Here is a 16227-nt window from a genome sequence, read left to right on the forward strand (position 1 = left end):
TGCTGATCCGAGCCTAGGCACCCATTCGTACCAGCTCAGTCTGCAGGCTGCCAAGAACAGCCTTGGAGGGAAAAGCGAAAGTGCTTCGCTGTTATTTTTCAGGTCTGTTGTGTTTCCATAGTTGGTAAATTTAAGAGACTTAGTTATAATTAAAATAGGCACTGGGATTATTTTCAAAATGCTGGATCCCTCGTATTTAGCTTTGTGGTAAATTAATCTATTTGCAAGTTCTCTCTCTCTCAAAGGTAACTCTTTATTTGGTTTTGTTTCCTGGAGAAAAGTTATAACCTGGATTTTCTTTGTCTTTCAGAGATATAGCATGAACAAATATTTCAGAATATATAGCACTGCTACAAACCCAGAGGAATGATGAGATAATACTCTTTTCAATTATTTAGGAGAGGGTGATAATACTTCAGGTCCTGGAAACCATTATCTGCTAAGCTGGAGTCATTGAAATGGTAAACATTCAGGAGTTGCTGAGCTGTCATTTTTTTGGTCATGTGTTTCTGATTCATGCCTCAGAATGAAGTGGGTGCATTCTACTTAAATATGATTCAAATTAGGGGCAGTCTTACCTATACCAAATGACACTGGTTAAGAGAGAGAAATCAGGTCCATTTGTGCAGAGGTGGGGATGGGGCACTTACTGAATCTCTTACCTTGATTTTCCACTATGCTTCCAAAGAGCATATTTTATAATCTTTGCTCAGTCTTTATTTATGTGTATCTCAGTAAAGCTTTAGTCAGTTGATTTCATAACTCTCATAAATGCCTGGAAAGATGAGTCATGTAAGATCTGTACTGTACAACTGTACACATATACATGTGAATTATGTGTCCACATTCTGTCACACTGGGGGAGAAAGCACTCCACAAACCACTTTGCACCTTTTCTCAGGGTCTCTGTGTCTTTGGGCAAAAAAGAAGGGACAAATGGAGATGTATAACCAGGCTCTCTCCTGTGATATCGGTTTCCTACTGATTGGGGTCCTCACCATCCCCTTTATGCACCTTGCATGTCTTTTATGATGCTGTGTCTCAGTTTGGTTCAACACCTCCTGTAACTTCAGGCAAGGCAAAGCCAAAATGCCTCACTAAAACCGACACCAATGTGTAAATTAAATCTGTTAATAGTTCTAAGCCCGAGTAAAAAAAGAAGAGCATAACTTAGGATCAAGATTGTGATCTTGAGCACAAAGCATTTTCACTAAGTCATTTGATTAGGTTTTTTTTGAGTGTGGTTATTGATGTTTTTCTTGCTTATGGTAAAAAGTCAGTATCTAAGGATTTCACTTATTCTACAAATTCAAAAGAATTGGTTCTTTTTCTGTGTTTTTTGGGTTGTTGAGAAATCACCCTATGGTATGAGGTGGAATTGTATAGTACTGGTGTTGGATTTACCATCGTTCATGAACCATTCTGATTGTTTGCTAGGAGCATGCTTTTTACTGCAGGACATCTTAAAAATCCGAAAACACTGGGTAAGCTTATCGTTGGACTATATGATAATATCTATAGAGGGTCTAAAAAGGTTTGGAGACAGGGAAAATGGTATATTACTATATATTTTTTTCAGACTTACTATTGTACCTATTGGTTTAACATGGAGATTCTTCATCTGAAAGTTGAAGGAAACCATTCTGAGCATGATACTTGCAAATGTAGCTAACATTCTACTTAAAAATTAGTTGAGGGTTCCTGACACCCTCCCCATTAGGCACCTTTTTCCTTTCTTTTTTTTTTTTTAAGATTTTATTTATTTATTAGAGAGAATGAGAGACAGCACGAGAGGGAAGAGAGTCAGAAGGAGACGCAGACCCCCCGCTGAGCAGGGAGCCCAACATGGGACTCGATCCTGGGACCCCAGGATCATAACCTGAGCTGAAGGCAGTCGCTTAACCAACTGAGCCACCCAGGCGCCCTCCTTTCTGCGCTGAGTTAGAAAGGCAGAGGCAAGGAGGTAGAAAGTCAAGATCGGAAACACAAGGAGAGCTGCCGCCCAATCGTTCATCTCAGGACATAAAGGCCAGAACAACCAGAGAATGCTAGAAGAACCAGTAATGGTGGGAATGGCAATTGAGCAGGAACTGTATTGAATCCCTCAATTACCCTGTGCATTGTTTTAAAAGTTACATGGTTTCCAGGAAATGTGGCCCATAATGTATACAGCAGTGCAGCAGTGAAGTACGAATCTCTATTTAATGCCTCAACTGTGTACATTGCTTTTAAGCTTTTTAAAAAAGCCTTCAGGGAATATGGTCAATAATTACTTTGTATTATTTCAGTCCCTTTTCTCTGAAGAGTTGAGAATAACAGAGGAGCTCGGAGCTCAAATTACCTGTGCAGAGGGACCTCCACCCGTGTGTCGGGCCTGAGCAATTAACCTAAATGGCAAAGCTGAAGCGTGCTTCTGGGAAACAAATGGCATTTACTTTCTTTGGTAAAAACACATGATTATACTCTGACAGTGAAGTAGGGCTGAATGCAGAGTGACCATAAATCTCTGATGACCCTGGGGCACAAATAAAACAGTTTACGGTTTTGAAAATTAAACAATTCTCTGCAGGGAGTAGAAAACAAAAAGAAAACTCAAGGTGTGTTTATTCCACTGTTATTGAATAGGCACATGCGCAAACACTAGTGAAGGACTCCGTTTAAGTGGTTCTTTGAACACACATGAAAGTTGCCTATCTCGGGTGCCTGGGTGGCTCAGTCGTTAAGCATCTGCCTTCGGCTCGGGTCATGATCCCAGGGTCCTGGGATTGAGCCCCGCATCGGGCTCCCTGCTCCACGGGAATCCTGCTTTCCCTCTCCCACTCCCCCTGCTTGTGTTCCCTCTCTCGCTGTGTCTCTCTATCAAATAAGTAAAATCTTAAAAATAAATAAATAAAAGAAAAAGTTGCCTATCTCTAAGGGAACAATTGGTTTTAGAAAACTATTAATCTCTTTTTTCTCTCCCTAAAATAGATGGATGGATACATTTTCTCGCATGCATACATACACATATATAGAAGGATAATTTAATTATGATTATTCTAAAAGGTCTTGCACTCTGCAGACCTCTTTTTGTCTTTGCTTATTTTTCTTCATTATGCTTTTAGGTGGTATTCAGGGTTGTGTTTCCCCCCCCAATTTTGGAAGATAAAAATTTAACTTTTACAAGGGAAATTTCATAAATCTGAAGTTGCTAAATTAGCTTCATGCACACAAAATTCCTCCCATGCTGAGAAGGATTTGGTTGATGGTGCTGTGGTGTTGTCTCTGTCTCATTGAAGCAACAGTCTTCAGGTGTTTCCATTTTGGGCAGTGTGGGTTTCCTTTTGTCTCTTTTATTTCCTGCTCTTATCAGTAGACATAAGCAGCCCACTTCAGCATCTCTTTGAGTGAGTTGCTGGGCAGATGGAGAAGGAGCTCAGAGAAAACACCAGAAGAAGGTAGAGAAAATTAACCTAGTTCAAAGTAGCCACTCATCTAACGCCTAAATGCCATTTGTTTTAATGACTGATAGCATTGTTTACAAACAAAATAGAGTTTTCCAAATGCTGACATGTCCTTAGCCTGGCCTTCTGTCATGAGCACGCTAGGAAGGCATGCACACACATGAGTTGTCTTTCCACAGTATCAGCTTTATTCAGTCATTAAAGTTACATCACAATGATAAAGCAGACTCGGGATTCCAAACTCAATGATGTTTCACCATGGGATTAAGCTTGGCTTCTTACACAGCACACAGAGCAGGACGGAAGACAAACCACATGACAAAGAAGATAACAGAAGCCTGTAGGAAGTTAACAAACCAAACTCGAAGTCCGTCTGTGGGCGAGCAGTTGAGATAAGGCCTCGGGTCTGGTCCGGGTCAGCTCTCCGCACTTAACTGCTGCGGATGTTCCAGCAGGGAAGGATCTCGGTTCTGTTCGGAGATCCATCAGGGAGAGCCTTCGGGGCAGTTGTCTTTTTTAAGTGGTCAGACATAGAGGGGTCAGGTCTGAAGAGTCTGACAGTTTGCTGCCCAAATCCTCCCCTTTTTAAAGGGACTGACTCCATTTTGGGTCTCTGCAGACCTCCTCTGGCTCTGCTCATTATCAGTTCTGGGAGTCAGCTGACGTGGGTCCGGGGATATCTCCTAGCTGCGGTACCTGAACTGCTTACGTCATTGCTTGACACAGGGCCCCTGCTTGACATGAGAGACTCCATTTTGTTCTCTACACCTTCCTTTCTGGAATTTGAGCGTTAGAGATGTTTCATTCTAAGGGCTGTCTGTACCCTCAGGGCTGATAGTGTTGAAGAACTGTATTCTGGTCTCAGCTTGTCCTGAGGACTAATTGTATGGCTCTCCACAGAGCTAAGCTTAGATTGTAACAGCTGACACATTTTCCCCTTGCCCTTTCTCACACAAATAGTTTGTTTAGAGACCGAAAGGGGGAGAAAAAAGATGCAAGATAAGTAGCTGGCATTTCACAGAAGAGAACTTCTCTTGGGAGATGTTGTGAAAGAGGACATATTTGAGATTAAGTAAGGAAAACCAAATGAAGCTAATTAAGAAATTAGATGACATGTTTTAAGGGGTCACAGTGCCACATTTTGACAACGAGAAAAGATTTAGGTTGATAACAGCAGCTAGTACTGGATTGGGTGAAGTTAACATTAAGTGGCCAGGCAGTTTCAAATTTGATGATGAACCAGAGGTTTTGTTCTAGATTTGTCTTTTGCAGCAAAAACAAAATAGTAGTAGATGGGCTGATAACTTAATAGTGGAGGGAGAGGGTAAAGGACAGATTTCAGAGATTACTGAAAGGAGGGCAGTGAGATTTCATGACAGATTATGGAGAGATTTAATGGGCAGCTGCAGGTTAATCTTCCTGTTTACCGCTGACTCTTCTGGTTTCCCTGGGAAGAAGAGTTTTTTAAGGGAGAAGTACCTTTTCACTTTTTAATTTAAAATATTACCTAAATATACTTTTTTGAATTAGGAATATTTTTTCCAGTTTCCTTTATGATATACACTAAGGAGCATCTGTCTTATAATTTTAAACATTGTATACGAAGTCCTAACTATGCTGTATATGCCTTATTTCATATAATCATCACAGCAATGCTGTGAACTCAGAATTGCTTTTATTAACGTTTACTTATAAGGAACAGAACCTCAGGGAGGCTAGAAATTTGTCCAAAATCCCACAGGCTGTCTGGTGCAAGGCCTACAGTTCTGACTACTACCACATAGGAGCAGGATACTAGCTAAAAACCAGGTGTTAAATCTGATCATAAGAGTCATGTTAGGAGGCATCATTAACCCCATTTTACTGATGAGGAAACGGAAGACGTTAAGCTAATACATGGTAGGATTTAAAGTCATGTCTAAGGCCCCCCCCATCATTCTCTCTCCACTGCTATATATGGTGCTATGCAGATTGAGCTAGTGACAACAATAGCTAGTAACAACAGCTAATTATACACTTATAGTACTTACTAGGTGGCAAGCACTGTTCTAAGCACTTTACATATATTAACTCTTAAGGGAAGGATCTGCGTGATAAGTACTATTATTTACCATCTCAATTTTCACAGGAAATTAAAGCATAGAGAGGTTGAGTATCTGGCATAAGGTCATGTGGCTGTTAAGTGGTAGAACTGGTGTTTGGGCCCAGGCAGTCTGACTCTAGTAATTGATACTATGCACTCTTCAAACAATGAACATGAAAATTGATCACCATACACTCTTCAAAGAATGGGTATGAAAAGTGAAAATAAAAAAAGGAAAAAAAAAAAAAAAAAAAACCAAAGCAGCCTTTTGGCTTTCTTGGGAGTTTTAGTGGCCTAATGTTTTTCAGAATAAAAAAAACTTAATTTGATCATTGAAAACACAATAGGATGTGCTGAATTCAAATAAGCTGGGGTTGGGGAGAGCAGAAAGCCAACATTTTTAGCCAAGAGTTGCCCTCTCCAAGTAGTCTCTGCATGAAGAATGCATCTCTGTGGCTCAATACTCCTTATCACTCTTACAATGAATTTGGCACATCTATTAACAGATTGTCTCTATTAGAACCTGACAGACTGATAAAGATGAAACTAAATAACTGGTAACTAGTACTGTCTAACCCAGTGCCATCACTGTGAGTTGTGCTGAGATATTTTGCATTTGATATGGAAGAGACTTTTTATGAACCTATCTTTAATCTCAAACTCCTTTTAAAACTATTTATAGACACAATCTTCACTGCTTTTGAAAGCAAGCCCAGTAATAGTTTAATATGGAATAGGATAAAATTGTTTCCCTTGCAAAGCAGTGAAGCTTAGAAAATGTAGGTTCTCCTTTCCAAGTACCTTGTCAAGAATCCAACAGAGTCTTTTGAGATTTTAATTCTGAGATTTCAGGGAGGAGAAAATGGTCACCTGTTCCTTTTACTCCTTGATGTCCATGCTGGCCTCGGGCAACCCTGTCCTACTTCACCATTTGCCCCAGTGACCCAGGGAATGGTCAAGTACAGGCATCTTGCAGTTGCATGGAGTCTCATCTCAGGACAGAATAAATTCTCAGAGAATCGATGTATGCCATTTGTGCAGCTTTCTCTGTTTCAGAACATGATCACATTTTATGAAAAATTGAAACCAGACTGTTGTGCTTCCCTTGGGATGCTTAGGTTTCAAGAAAAAAAAAAAACGGGGGGTTCATTTTTTTACTGACCAAAATCTCAGAGGTTGATGCTGGCAACAACTGCTGGTTCTTTTTTTTTAAACTACTGAAAGAAAAACCAAGACTATCATTTAGATTAGAGAAACAACTTAACCTTGATGGTCAGAGAAGCAGGACAGAGCCCCAAGCAGAGCCCATTCTTGGCCAGGTCTCTAGCCACAATGGGCTGCTGGTTTGTCTTCATCAGGGCATGGGGCCAGGACAAGTGGAACCTCTCTCTGCGAGTGCAGAATTCTGACAGCACTAAGAACACCAGCCTGGAGAGAGGGGAACTTAAGAAAAGAAGCCATAATCTTCCCCAAGTTACTAACTAAACAATAGTGGGATTTCATTTTCATGGGCTCTGTTCTTCCTTCCACAGCCAGAAGGTTGTCCCCTCTTTTTCTATTTATTTTCTTAAAAAATTTTTAAAAGATTTTATTTATTCATTTGAGAGAGTGAGAGCACGAGCAAGGGGCAGAGGGAGAAGGAGAAGCAGGCTCCCCGTTGAGCAGGGAGCCTGATGCAGGGCTCGATCCCAGGACCCCAGGATCATGACCTGAGCCAAAGGCAGACGCTTAACCGACTGAGCCACCCAGGCACCCCTTTGTGTTTATTTTTAAGAGAAGATTTGACTTTTTTTTTAAATTCACCTTTTTTTTTCATTCGTATGAGTTTTGATAAGATCTGTGTACCACCACCACAGTCAAGACACAGAGCAGTTCTGTCACTCCCAAAATTCTCTTGTGCTGCCCTTTTGTAGTAAAATCCTCCCCTGACCTCCATCCCCTGACAACCACAGCTTTGTTCTGTGTCTGTGGTCTTGCCTTGGATGCCGTACAAATGGGATCGTGTGGTATGTAGCTTTTTGCGTCTGACCTCTTCTATTGAACATAACGCATTTGAGATTTATCCCTGTTGTATGTATCCATAGTTTGCTCCTGGTAGTATTCTTGTGTATAGGTGTGCCACAGTTTGTGTCTTCATTCACCCCCTGAGGACATGTGGGACGAGGTAATTATAAATAAGGTTGCTGTAAACATTCATGTGCAGGTGGTGTGTGGACATGTGTGTTCATTTCTCTTGGGTCCTTTCTCATTTTGAATGGGCATAACTCTTTGGCTTCCATCCCCCTTTTTGGGTCTCTTCTTTCCCAATTTAGTCAGAAGGAAGCATAGTTAGTGCAGTTAAAGAACATACAGCCTGAGGCACCTGCAGGGCTTAGTAGGTTAAATGTCTGCCTTAGGCTCAGGTTGTGATCCCAGGGTCCTGGGATCGAGCCCTGAGTCAGGCTCTCTGCTTAGCAGGGGGACTGCTTCTTCCTCTGCCTGCCGCTTCCCCTGCTCATGCACCTTCTCTCTCTCTGTGTCTCTATCTCAAATAAAATCTTAAAAAAAAAAAAAACAAAAACTGTACAGCCCTAGATCAGGCAATTTTCCAAGGCCCAAGGCTGCTGCTTCTCACCCTATACTACTTAGACCTGTATTCCAGGGTTTGGAGGCAAAACGGCATTTCCACTGACATCAGGTGGCTGGAGTGGTGATAGAATTAGAGCCGTCCTCTTCCAGATGGGATCGTTTTGATCAAGGGGAGGAAATGACATTCACTATCGTGAATGTCTTAAGTATTTGAATATAAGCAGAACTTAAAAATAATTTTGTTGAGTGTTGTATATCTTCTTGTGAATGATATTTGTGTTTTATGGGCAACCTGTTTTTCTTTTTAATCCGAGACTTACAAGTGAAGATCTCAAGAGACCTAGTTGTAACAATTTGACAAAAGAAAGATTTCAAAGTTGGTGGTGTGAAGGGAGGTCAGGAAAGGAGAATCAGGGTCCACACATGTGAAGGTGCTAAATTTTGCGGGAGGAAGAATAAATGAAGACTAAAGAGTGCAGCTGAAGCCTTGATAGAAAAGCACATACTGTGAATATGGGGAGACAAATCCTAAGTGACCAATTAAATCAAAATCAGATGCACATGTATTTTAGAATCCACAGCTGATCTGACACTCTAGGTCAAGGAAGAGATAGTGCCCATCTATTTTAAGAGAAAATGAGAAGAAATCTGATCACTGATACAGTTGTCTAATTTTATTTAAAAACAGTTTTAATATAGAAATGGGAAGTAGGCCTCACTAAAAGCTGGTAGAAAGGAGAAATGAATTTGAAGCAAATGACAAACAGTGAAAGGCATTAGAACAAAATTCACAAGGACTGGAAATGATTTAACCTATGCATGTCAGCTTACTTTGTCTGATTTAGAAAACTTCAAAAGAGATCTTTAAAGAGTGGTTTGTATTTGAAATTTTATAAAAGGTATGTAATCTCTTGATAGGTATTACATCCTCATTTTTACGGAAGCAACTAACTGGGTGGTGTCATCATTTTTCAGTCAGATCCAGAAGAATATTTTTTAAAAGGAAAGTCTTATGCTAGAGATTTTCCCACCAAACTTCACATAAGGCAAAGTAAGAAGGAATGACAGCAGATTTTACGGAGTCGGTAGGGATGAAAATATCTTGAAAAGTCCAATGGAAAATTCTTTGAAGTCCCTATTTTAATTAGATGCAACTCAAATTATATAGAAAAGCAGTAAGTCAAAAGTCATTATGAATGGGTGCCTGGGTGGCTCAGTTGTTAAGCGTCTGCCTTCGGCTCAGGTCATGGTCCCAGGGTCCTGGGATCGAGTCCCACATCGGGCTCCCTGCTCGGCGGGAAGCCTGCTTCTCCCTCTCCCACTCCCCCTGCTTGTGTTCCTGCTCTCGCTATCTCTCTGTCAAATAAATCTTAAAAAAAAAAAAAAAAAAAAGTCATTATGAATATAAAATTGCATTAGAGGCAAAATAAAACTAAAAATGTTCTCCAAGTGATTTATAATATAAAGAAGCAGTTCAGGGAAATATGGTAAAAATTTAAACCTTATATGGGACTGAGATTAAAGGGTATCATTCCAAATAGTAAACAAAAATGGACATCAAGCCTATCCTCAAATTGCTTCATTTTGAGAGTTACTTCAAGATGGGCTTCCTTTACTTGGTTAGCCTTGGTCTAGACCAGAGGTCCGGAGAGTATGGGCCCCGCCTGAGACCCAATCTGTCTCACTCCCCGGTTTTGCAAATAAAGTTTTATTGGAATGCAGCCACACCTATTTATTTAGATATTGTCTAGAGCTGCCCTCTTTCTATAGTACAAAGTTGAGTACAGATCTTCCTCAACGGACAATGGGGTTACATTCTGATAAATCCACCGTAAATTGAAAACATCGTAAGTCAAAAATTTATTTACTACACCTAACCTACTGAACATGTTAGCTTAGCCTAGCTGACCTTAAATGTGCTCAGAACACTTACATTAGCTTACAGTTGGGCGAAATCCTCTAACACAAAGCCTGCTTTATAGTAGAGTGTTGAGTATCTCATGTAATTTTTTGAATACTGTGCTGGAAGTGAAAACAGAACAGTTGTGAGTATATTGGTGGTTCACCCTCGTGATTGCGTGGCTGACTGGGAGCTGCGGCTCACTCCTGTTGCCCAGCATCACGAGAGAGGATCATACCAAATATCTCCAGTGCAGAAAAAGATCAAAATTCTAAGTACAGTTTCTGTTGAATGCCTATTGCTTTTGCACCGTTGGAAAGTCAAAAAATTTAAGTCAAACCACCAGTAAGTCAGGGACAGTTTGTAGTTGCTATAGATCATATGGCCCACAAAGTTTAATATTTACCTTCTGACTCTCCTGAAGAAGTCTGCCCACCGTGAACTCTAGAGTCAGCCCTCTGGAACCAAGGCTTTCCTCAGTTGGGCAACTTTGGTCTAGATTCAGTTCCTAGGACCCAGATACTGATTTTCATTCAGGGAGATTGAACTGCACTAACAAAACTCAGAGCAGACTATATTTAAAACAGAAGTTCCAAATTTACAGTCAGAAATTTAGGGAAATAGAATACCTATTGTGTTGGTTAGTGAATGAATAGTCTATGTTCACTCAACAAATGGTATTTGGAATGTTGTTTGGTGTGCATGAGGTCAGTGCCTGAGGATAACTAACTGGACAAGTCTCTGTCGTCTGCCAGTTTGCTCTCAAAACCATTCATTCCCTGCCCTTCCTTGTATTCTGGGGAACAGTCTAGTTTTCCTTGCCAACTGGTTTCTGGGAAGGTTTGGCAATGGGAGACAATGATGGAAGACTGGGGGAGAGGAGGGGCCTGGCTATTTCTCTCTCCTTCTGCTTTAGGTGGCATCTCTGGAGTGATGTAGTCTATTCCATGGCTCTGCTCCACTGAGCAGCCTCACCTTTTGGTCCAGATCCCACCGGCCAGTCCCAGCCTCTGGCTGGAGTAGCTATTTCTTTTGTTTTGTTTTGTTTTTTCTCTAGTCCCAGGAGTAGTAGAACTTCCTACTGACCCGAATCTCTAAGTTGCTTCAACCTCTCCTTTTGCTTTTCATCTTTTCCTTGTAAACCAGTTTCCTTTGTTTGAAATAGAGTGGTTTCTGTTTTTCAGACATGACCCCGACTGGCACCAGCATCAGAGCCTCTGCCCAGATTAACCCTGGAGACTCACCTGTTCACATTCTTACTGTCCGGATTCCCCTTTTTCCAGTTGCTGGCCACACGTGCCTTCTCTTATGAATAGTCTGTGGTCATGCTACACAACCTGCTAGGCCAGACTTGCATGCCAGCCACTGTGTTTGTGATTTGCATGGTGCCAAAACCCAGCTCTGTGCTTGCAGGATATTACTTAATATCAACCACTTTCTAATAGATTATAAAATAATGTATTCTCAAAGGTCAAAATCAGTAATTACACTGAATTATACTGTGGTCCCTGTGTATTGGCTATGCCTTCCTTCACTGCCTTCAAACTACCAGATTCTTCTGCTTGCCCCAGAAGTCCAGGACGGGGAGAATCCCAGCAACAATCCTCCACTTCCAGAATCTTCACCCTATCCTGCTCTCCTGCTTGGTGCTGTAGCTGCCTGAGCTGAACACTCTTCAGCCCCACACAGGCCCTAGCCCTTTTTCCACACCCTCTTTTAGGCTGGACAACCCTATTCATCCGCTGTATCGTTACAATTTTACCAGCATTTCTGGTCTAATGTGAAGCTAAGATAGTAGAGATGCCACCAAGCCTGATTGGTCAAACAAAAAATAATTACATGGAATTTAAATTAAAAAACTCTAGTGGTGGCTGGTGGCTCAGTCAGTTGAGTGTCTGACTCTGGATTTTGGCTCAGGTCATGATCTCAGGGTTGTGGTATTGAGCCCTGTGTCATGCTCCATGTTCAGCGTGTCTCTCTCCCTCTGCTCCTCCCCCTGCTGGCTTGCTCTCTTTCTCAAATAAATAAAATCTTTTTTTTTTTTAAAGATTTTATTTATTTATTTGACAGAGCGAGAGAGGGAACACAAGCAGGGGGAGTGGGAGAGGGAGAAGGAGGCTTCCCGCGGAGCAGGGAGCCCAATGTGGGGCTCGATCCCAGGACCCTGGGACCACGACCTGAGCCGAAGGCAGACGCTTAACAACTGAGCCACCCAGGCACCCCTCAAATAAATAAAATCTTAAAAAACAAACAAAACCAGCCTGCCATTTTCCCCAGGTTTTCTCGCCAAGCACCATATTTTAGTTGGCTCCTTAGATCCATGTAGCAATCCAGGTGATAAATTTTAAGAACTGTTGAAGTATTGTGAATAGCAATTAATAATGAATAACTTGGACTGAAGTCTTTTCTCTTCGCATCTCATTTTATTCTGCATCCCCCATGAACTGGGGGTGGGGAAGCATTATTGCTATTATAAAAAGTAAGAAACTGAGGCACAGCAATCTCAGATACCAGGTAAGGGTTGGTCCCCTGACATTTTACCTCCAGTATGAGGCCTATGTGAGACCTCTGTGTTCAATTGGAAGCAAAGGTTAGGGAGGCCAGCAAACGGAGTGCTGCCCTGTCAGATGTCAGGGCAGATGTCAGACCACCCTTGGTGGTCTTGTCTCTGGGTGGTTACTGCTGCTTTCCATGACCCTACCTAGGAAGCTGACAAAGACTGGCTGTGGCCACGGAGGGGCCTTTTCTCTCACTCTCCGAGGCCGTCTCTGCTTCCTGGGTGCTGTGGCTCTTCCCTCCTCCTGGTACCATGCCCCACTTAGCTCTGCCACAGTAGCTGTGATGAACATCACCACTGGGCAGACGGCAGTACCATGACCATCACGGTGCCCGGATTCCCGAGAATCATAGGTAATGGACCCTGTGTGGGATAGTCCTCTGTGATGATGACATCCACCTTGCTTGAATTCAAAATAATTGGTTTTTTTTTTTTTTAAAGATTTATTATTTTTATTTATTTATTTGACAGAATGAGACAGAGAGCACATGAGAGGGGGAAGGGTCAGAGGGAGAAGCAGACTCCCCGCCGAGCAGGGAGCCCGATGCGGGACTCAATCCCGGGACTCCAGGATCATGACCTGAGCCGAAGGCAGTCGCCCAACCAACTGAGCCACCCAGGCGCCCTCAAAATAATTGGTTTTAAATATTGAAGCTCTCTTGGTTCTCAGGCTGTGATTCTTGGAGGTGATTCAACTAATGTAAAAGGGGGCCAGACCAGGATATGGTGCTCGTCTTGCTTGTAGGTTATAGAGGTGCATCGAGTAAAAATGAGACTGGAGCTGGTAACAGCTTTGGACAGGGATGGTAAATTAAATGTGCACTTTTCATATCTATTTTATAATTTAGTTTTCAAATGTTTCTACAAAAGCTGTTTTAAAATGTAATTACATTTGTGGTTGCCTTTTTTATACACTGCTTGAGGTACAGATGTCCTGTCACTTGATACTAGATAGAATGCTTGATGAAGGCAACTTAGCAAAGATAAACTTTATTTTTTAATCAGTTAATTATTTTAATTAATTAACTCCCTCTCAACCCTGAGATCAAGACCTGAGCTGAGATCGAGAGCCGGATGGTTAACTGACTGAGCCACCCGGGTGCTTCCAAAGATAAACTTTAACTACATAGTGAATCTTCCTTTGCTTTTTGTCCCACTGAAAACTGGACCACAACGTGCTACAGACACAGACCTGAGAGTTTTCATCATTGTGCACTTAGTCTGTCTCTACTAACGTATGGCCGCCTGCAATGACTCTGCAGAGACCTTCAGCCACAATCGAGGTTCGTTAAAACTCAGTTTATCAGAAGTGGTCAGTGGGTAGCAAAAAAAATGTCATCCTTTCATAATGTAAAGCCCATTTCTCGGTCCCTTTTAAAATAGAAAACACTTTACCTGTTGCAGCAGTTCCTGTTGCAAGGCCTCGGGTGGAGAAGTTCTGCTGCTGCTGCCCCAGCGTCCTTCTGCTTCTAGTGTGTTCGGCTGCGGCAGCCGCTTCACGGTCATGCACGATCTCAGGCCCCCAACCTACAGAATCAGAAGCTGGATTTTACCCAGATGCCGAGGCAGTTCGAACGCACATTGAAGTTTGAAGAGCAGTGCCCTAGACGTGACTGGAAATGGTGGCAGATCTCTCATTTGTATTTGATTTCTTTTTTTTTCTCCTGGAAGAAAAAAACGTAAAAACGTCTTGTTGCCAAGATTCAACCGTGGCAGCTCTGACATGATACCTTTCCATCTTTGGGACCGTGCATTGTTGACAACTGTGGCGTTGTCAGATTTTAGGAGTGGTGAATGGCCTTTATTCAGAAAGAACAAGAGCTCCCACCATGATCGCTTTCAATTCGATTGAAACCTCTATTTCCTAAAAATGTGTAGGTGGTTCATGGTTACCCATGAAAATACCCCTATCTCTTAACACGTGTCTTTTCAAGAACCATAGGATGCTGTCTTTTTGTAGGAGAATGTTACTGCACTCAGAAATGCCAATTGAGATGTGTCTTATTTTAAATTAATCCAAGGGACACTCAGTCGGTTAGGCGTCTGCCTTCAGCTCAGGTCCTGATCCCAGGGTCCTGGGATCGAGCCCCGCATCAGGCTTCTTGCTCAGCAGGGAGTCTGCTTCTTAACCTCCCCCTCTGCCCCCTGCACTCGCACTCTCTCTGTCACTCTCTGTCTCAAATAAATAAATAAAAATCTTAAAAAAATTTAATTAGTAAATTAATTCAACTCTAGGCCAAAAATACCCTGCTTTTTCCAACAGTAAATTTCCTTCCTAACCTCCCTCCCTTACTTCCTCTCTCATTGCCTTCCTTTATTTTCTTCCTTTTTATTTTTCCTTTTTTTTCTTGTCTATAATGTAAAAGTATGTGAGGTCTCCAGCTTTTTAGAATTACATTGAAAATGCTACCCACTTTTTAAATTTCTTAAAAGACAAAATATATCAGTAATAACCTGGGAGACGTTTGTTTGCTCGATCTCAGTCCTAAAACTTGCCGTATAATTTGAGTGACAGAAGCCGGTTTAGTTCACTAAGAAGAATCTTGACTCTACTCTAGAGATAGAAAAATATAGTTCATATGCAAATTTTTCCATAGAGATCCTCAATTTTTACCTGTATCCTTGGATGATTGAAAAACTTTTATTGGCTTTTTCTCTGGGCTTTTTGAGACTTTTCCATCTTAGCGTGAAAATCCTTTGAGAATTATCCTCTCTGAACATAAAAATGGAAATCAAAGCTGAAAGCTCTAAAAGATCACCTTTTAGTAAGTTATAGTCAAGTTGTTTGGAAAATAACCAAATAATTACACGGTGATATTGACTGACAAGAAAGTCAATCTAGGTCAATAAGACCAAGGAATTTTTTTCCTCACTATTAGGGAGATAATATGCCCTGAATTTAATCAAAGTAGCCTGTGTCTGGTTTTGATCATGTCAAGACAGGCACTAATGCTTAGTCTAGAACTTCTGATTCTTATATGGTAGTCAGACTGCTTCTACCATATGGACATACCCAGCCACAGACTTTTCTTGGTGAATTCTTGATGAATCCAAGAAATAAGAGCTCTTGCAGTGAGTTGCCAGGTTACAATACAGCTGATCTATTTGGAATTTACTGGAGCTACAATAAAGCTCATCTATTTTTGGTATTTCTGATGGGGCTGACCTGTTTTCTCTCTGAAAAAATTTTGACTTAGAATGCTAGTAGTTTAAGGATGATTTCACACTTTTGCAAAAGAGTAAATTTTTTAGACAACCTCTATCAGTCTGTATTCATTCTTTTACAAATAAGAAGCAAATAATATTCTAACAGGTTATTTACCTGTTATTAAAGCAATTCCACATAACTGAATTAGGCATGCCTTGATCTACTTGCAAATAATTAATCTGAAGTTATTTAAAAAGATATGTTGTACATTGTAGTACTCAGTGATAATAGTTCAGCCTTGATACTAATGTACGTTAGTGGTCAACCAAGTATTTTACATTATTTCTGTTTTGTGGCTTGTATATCTTTAGTGTTTTGGGGGGAATCTTTGCAAAAAAAATTGTAAAAATATATCAGGCAGATCTAATATTACAAAGATCTTTTAGTTTCATAAATTGTCACAGCAGGATGCTTACTATGGTGCTGTGACTGCTTAGAAAAATGTAGAACATGAACACTTAAAGTATA

General features: G+C 41.2%; 1 protein-coding gene and 1 long non-coding RNA gene across 2 annotated transcripts in view; both read left to right on the forward strand.

Moving 5' to 3' along the window:
- The window catches only part of RNF150 (ring finger protein 150), a 276638-nt gene that overhangs the window by 51422 nt on the left and 208989 nt on the right, over positions 1–16227 (forward strand). The gene's annotated exons all lie outside the window — the stretch shown is intronic.
- Positions 13117–14212, forward strand: LOC118022294. Its single transcript, XR_004682454.1, has 2 exons — positions 13117–13834; positions 13956–14212. It is a non-coding gene; the product is annotated as an uncharacterized LOC118022294 (long non-coding RNA).

Source organism: Mirounga leonina, unplaced genomic scaffold, assembly GCF_011800145.1.
Source record: "Mirounga leonina isolate KUSES-001 unplaced genomic scaffold, KU_Mleo_1.0 Mir_176, whole genome shotgun sequence".
NCBI classification, from domain to species: Eukaryota; Metazoa; Chordata; class Mammalia; order Carnivora; family Phocidae; genus Mirounga; species Mirounga leonina.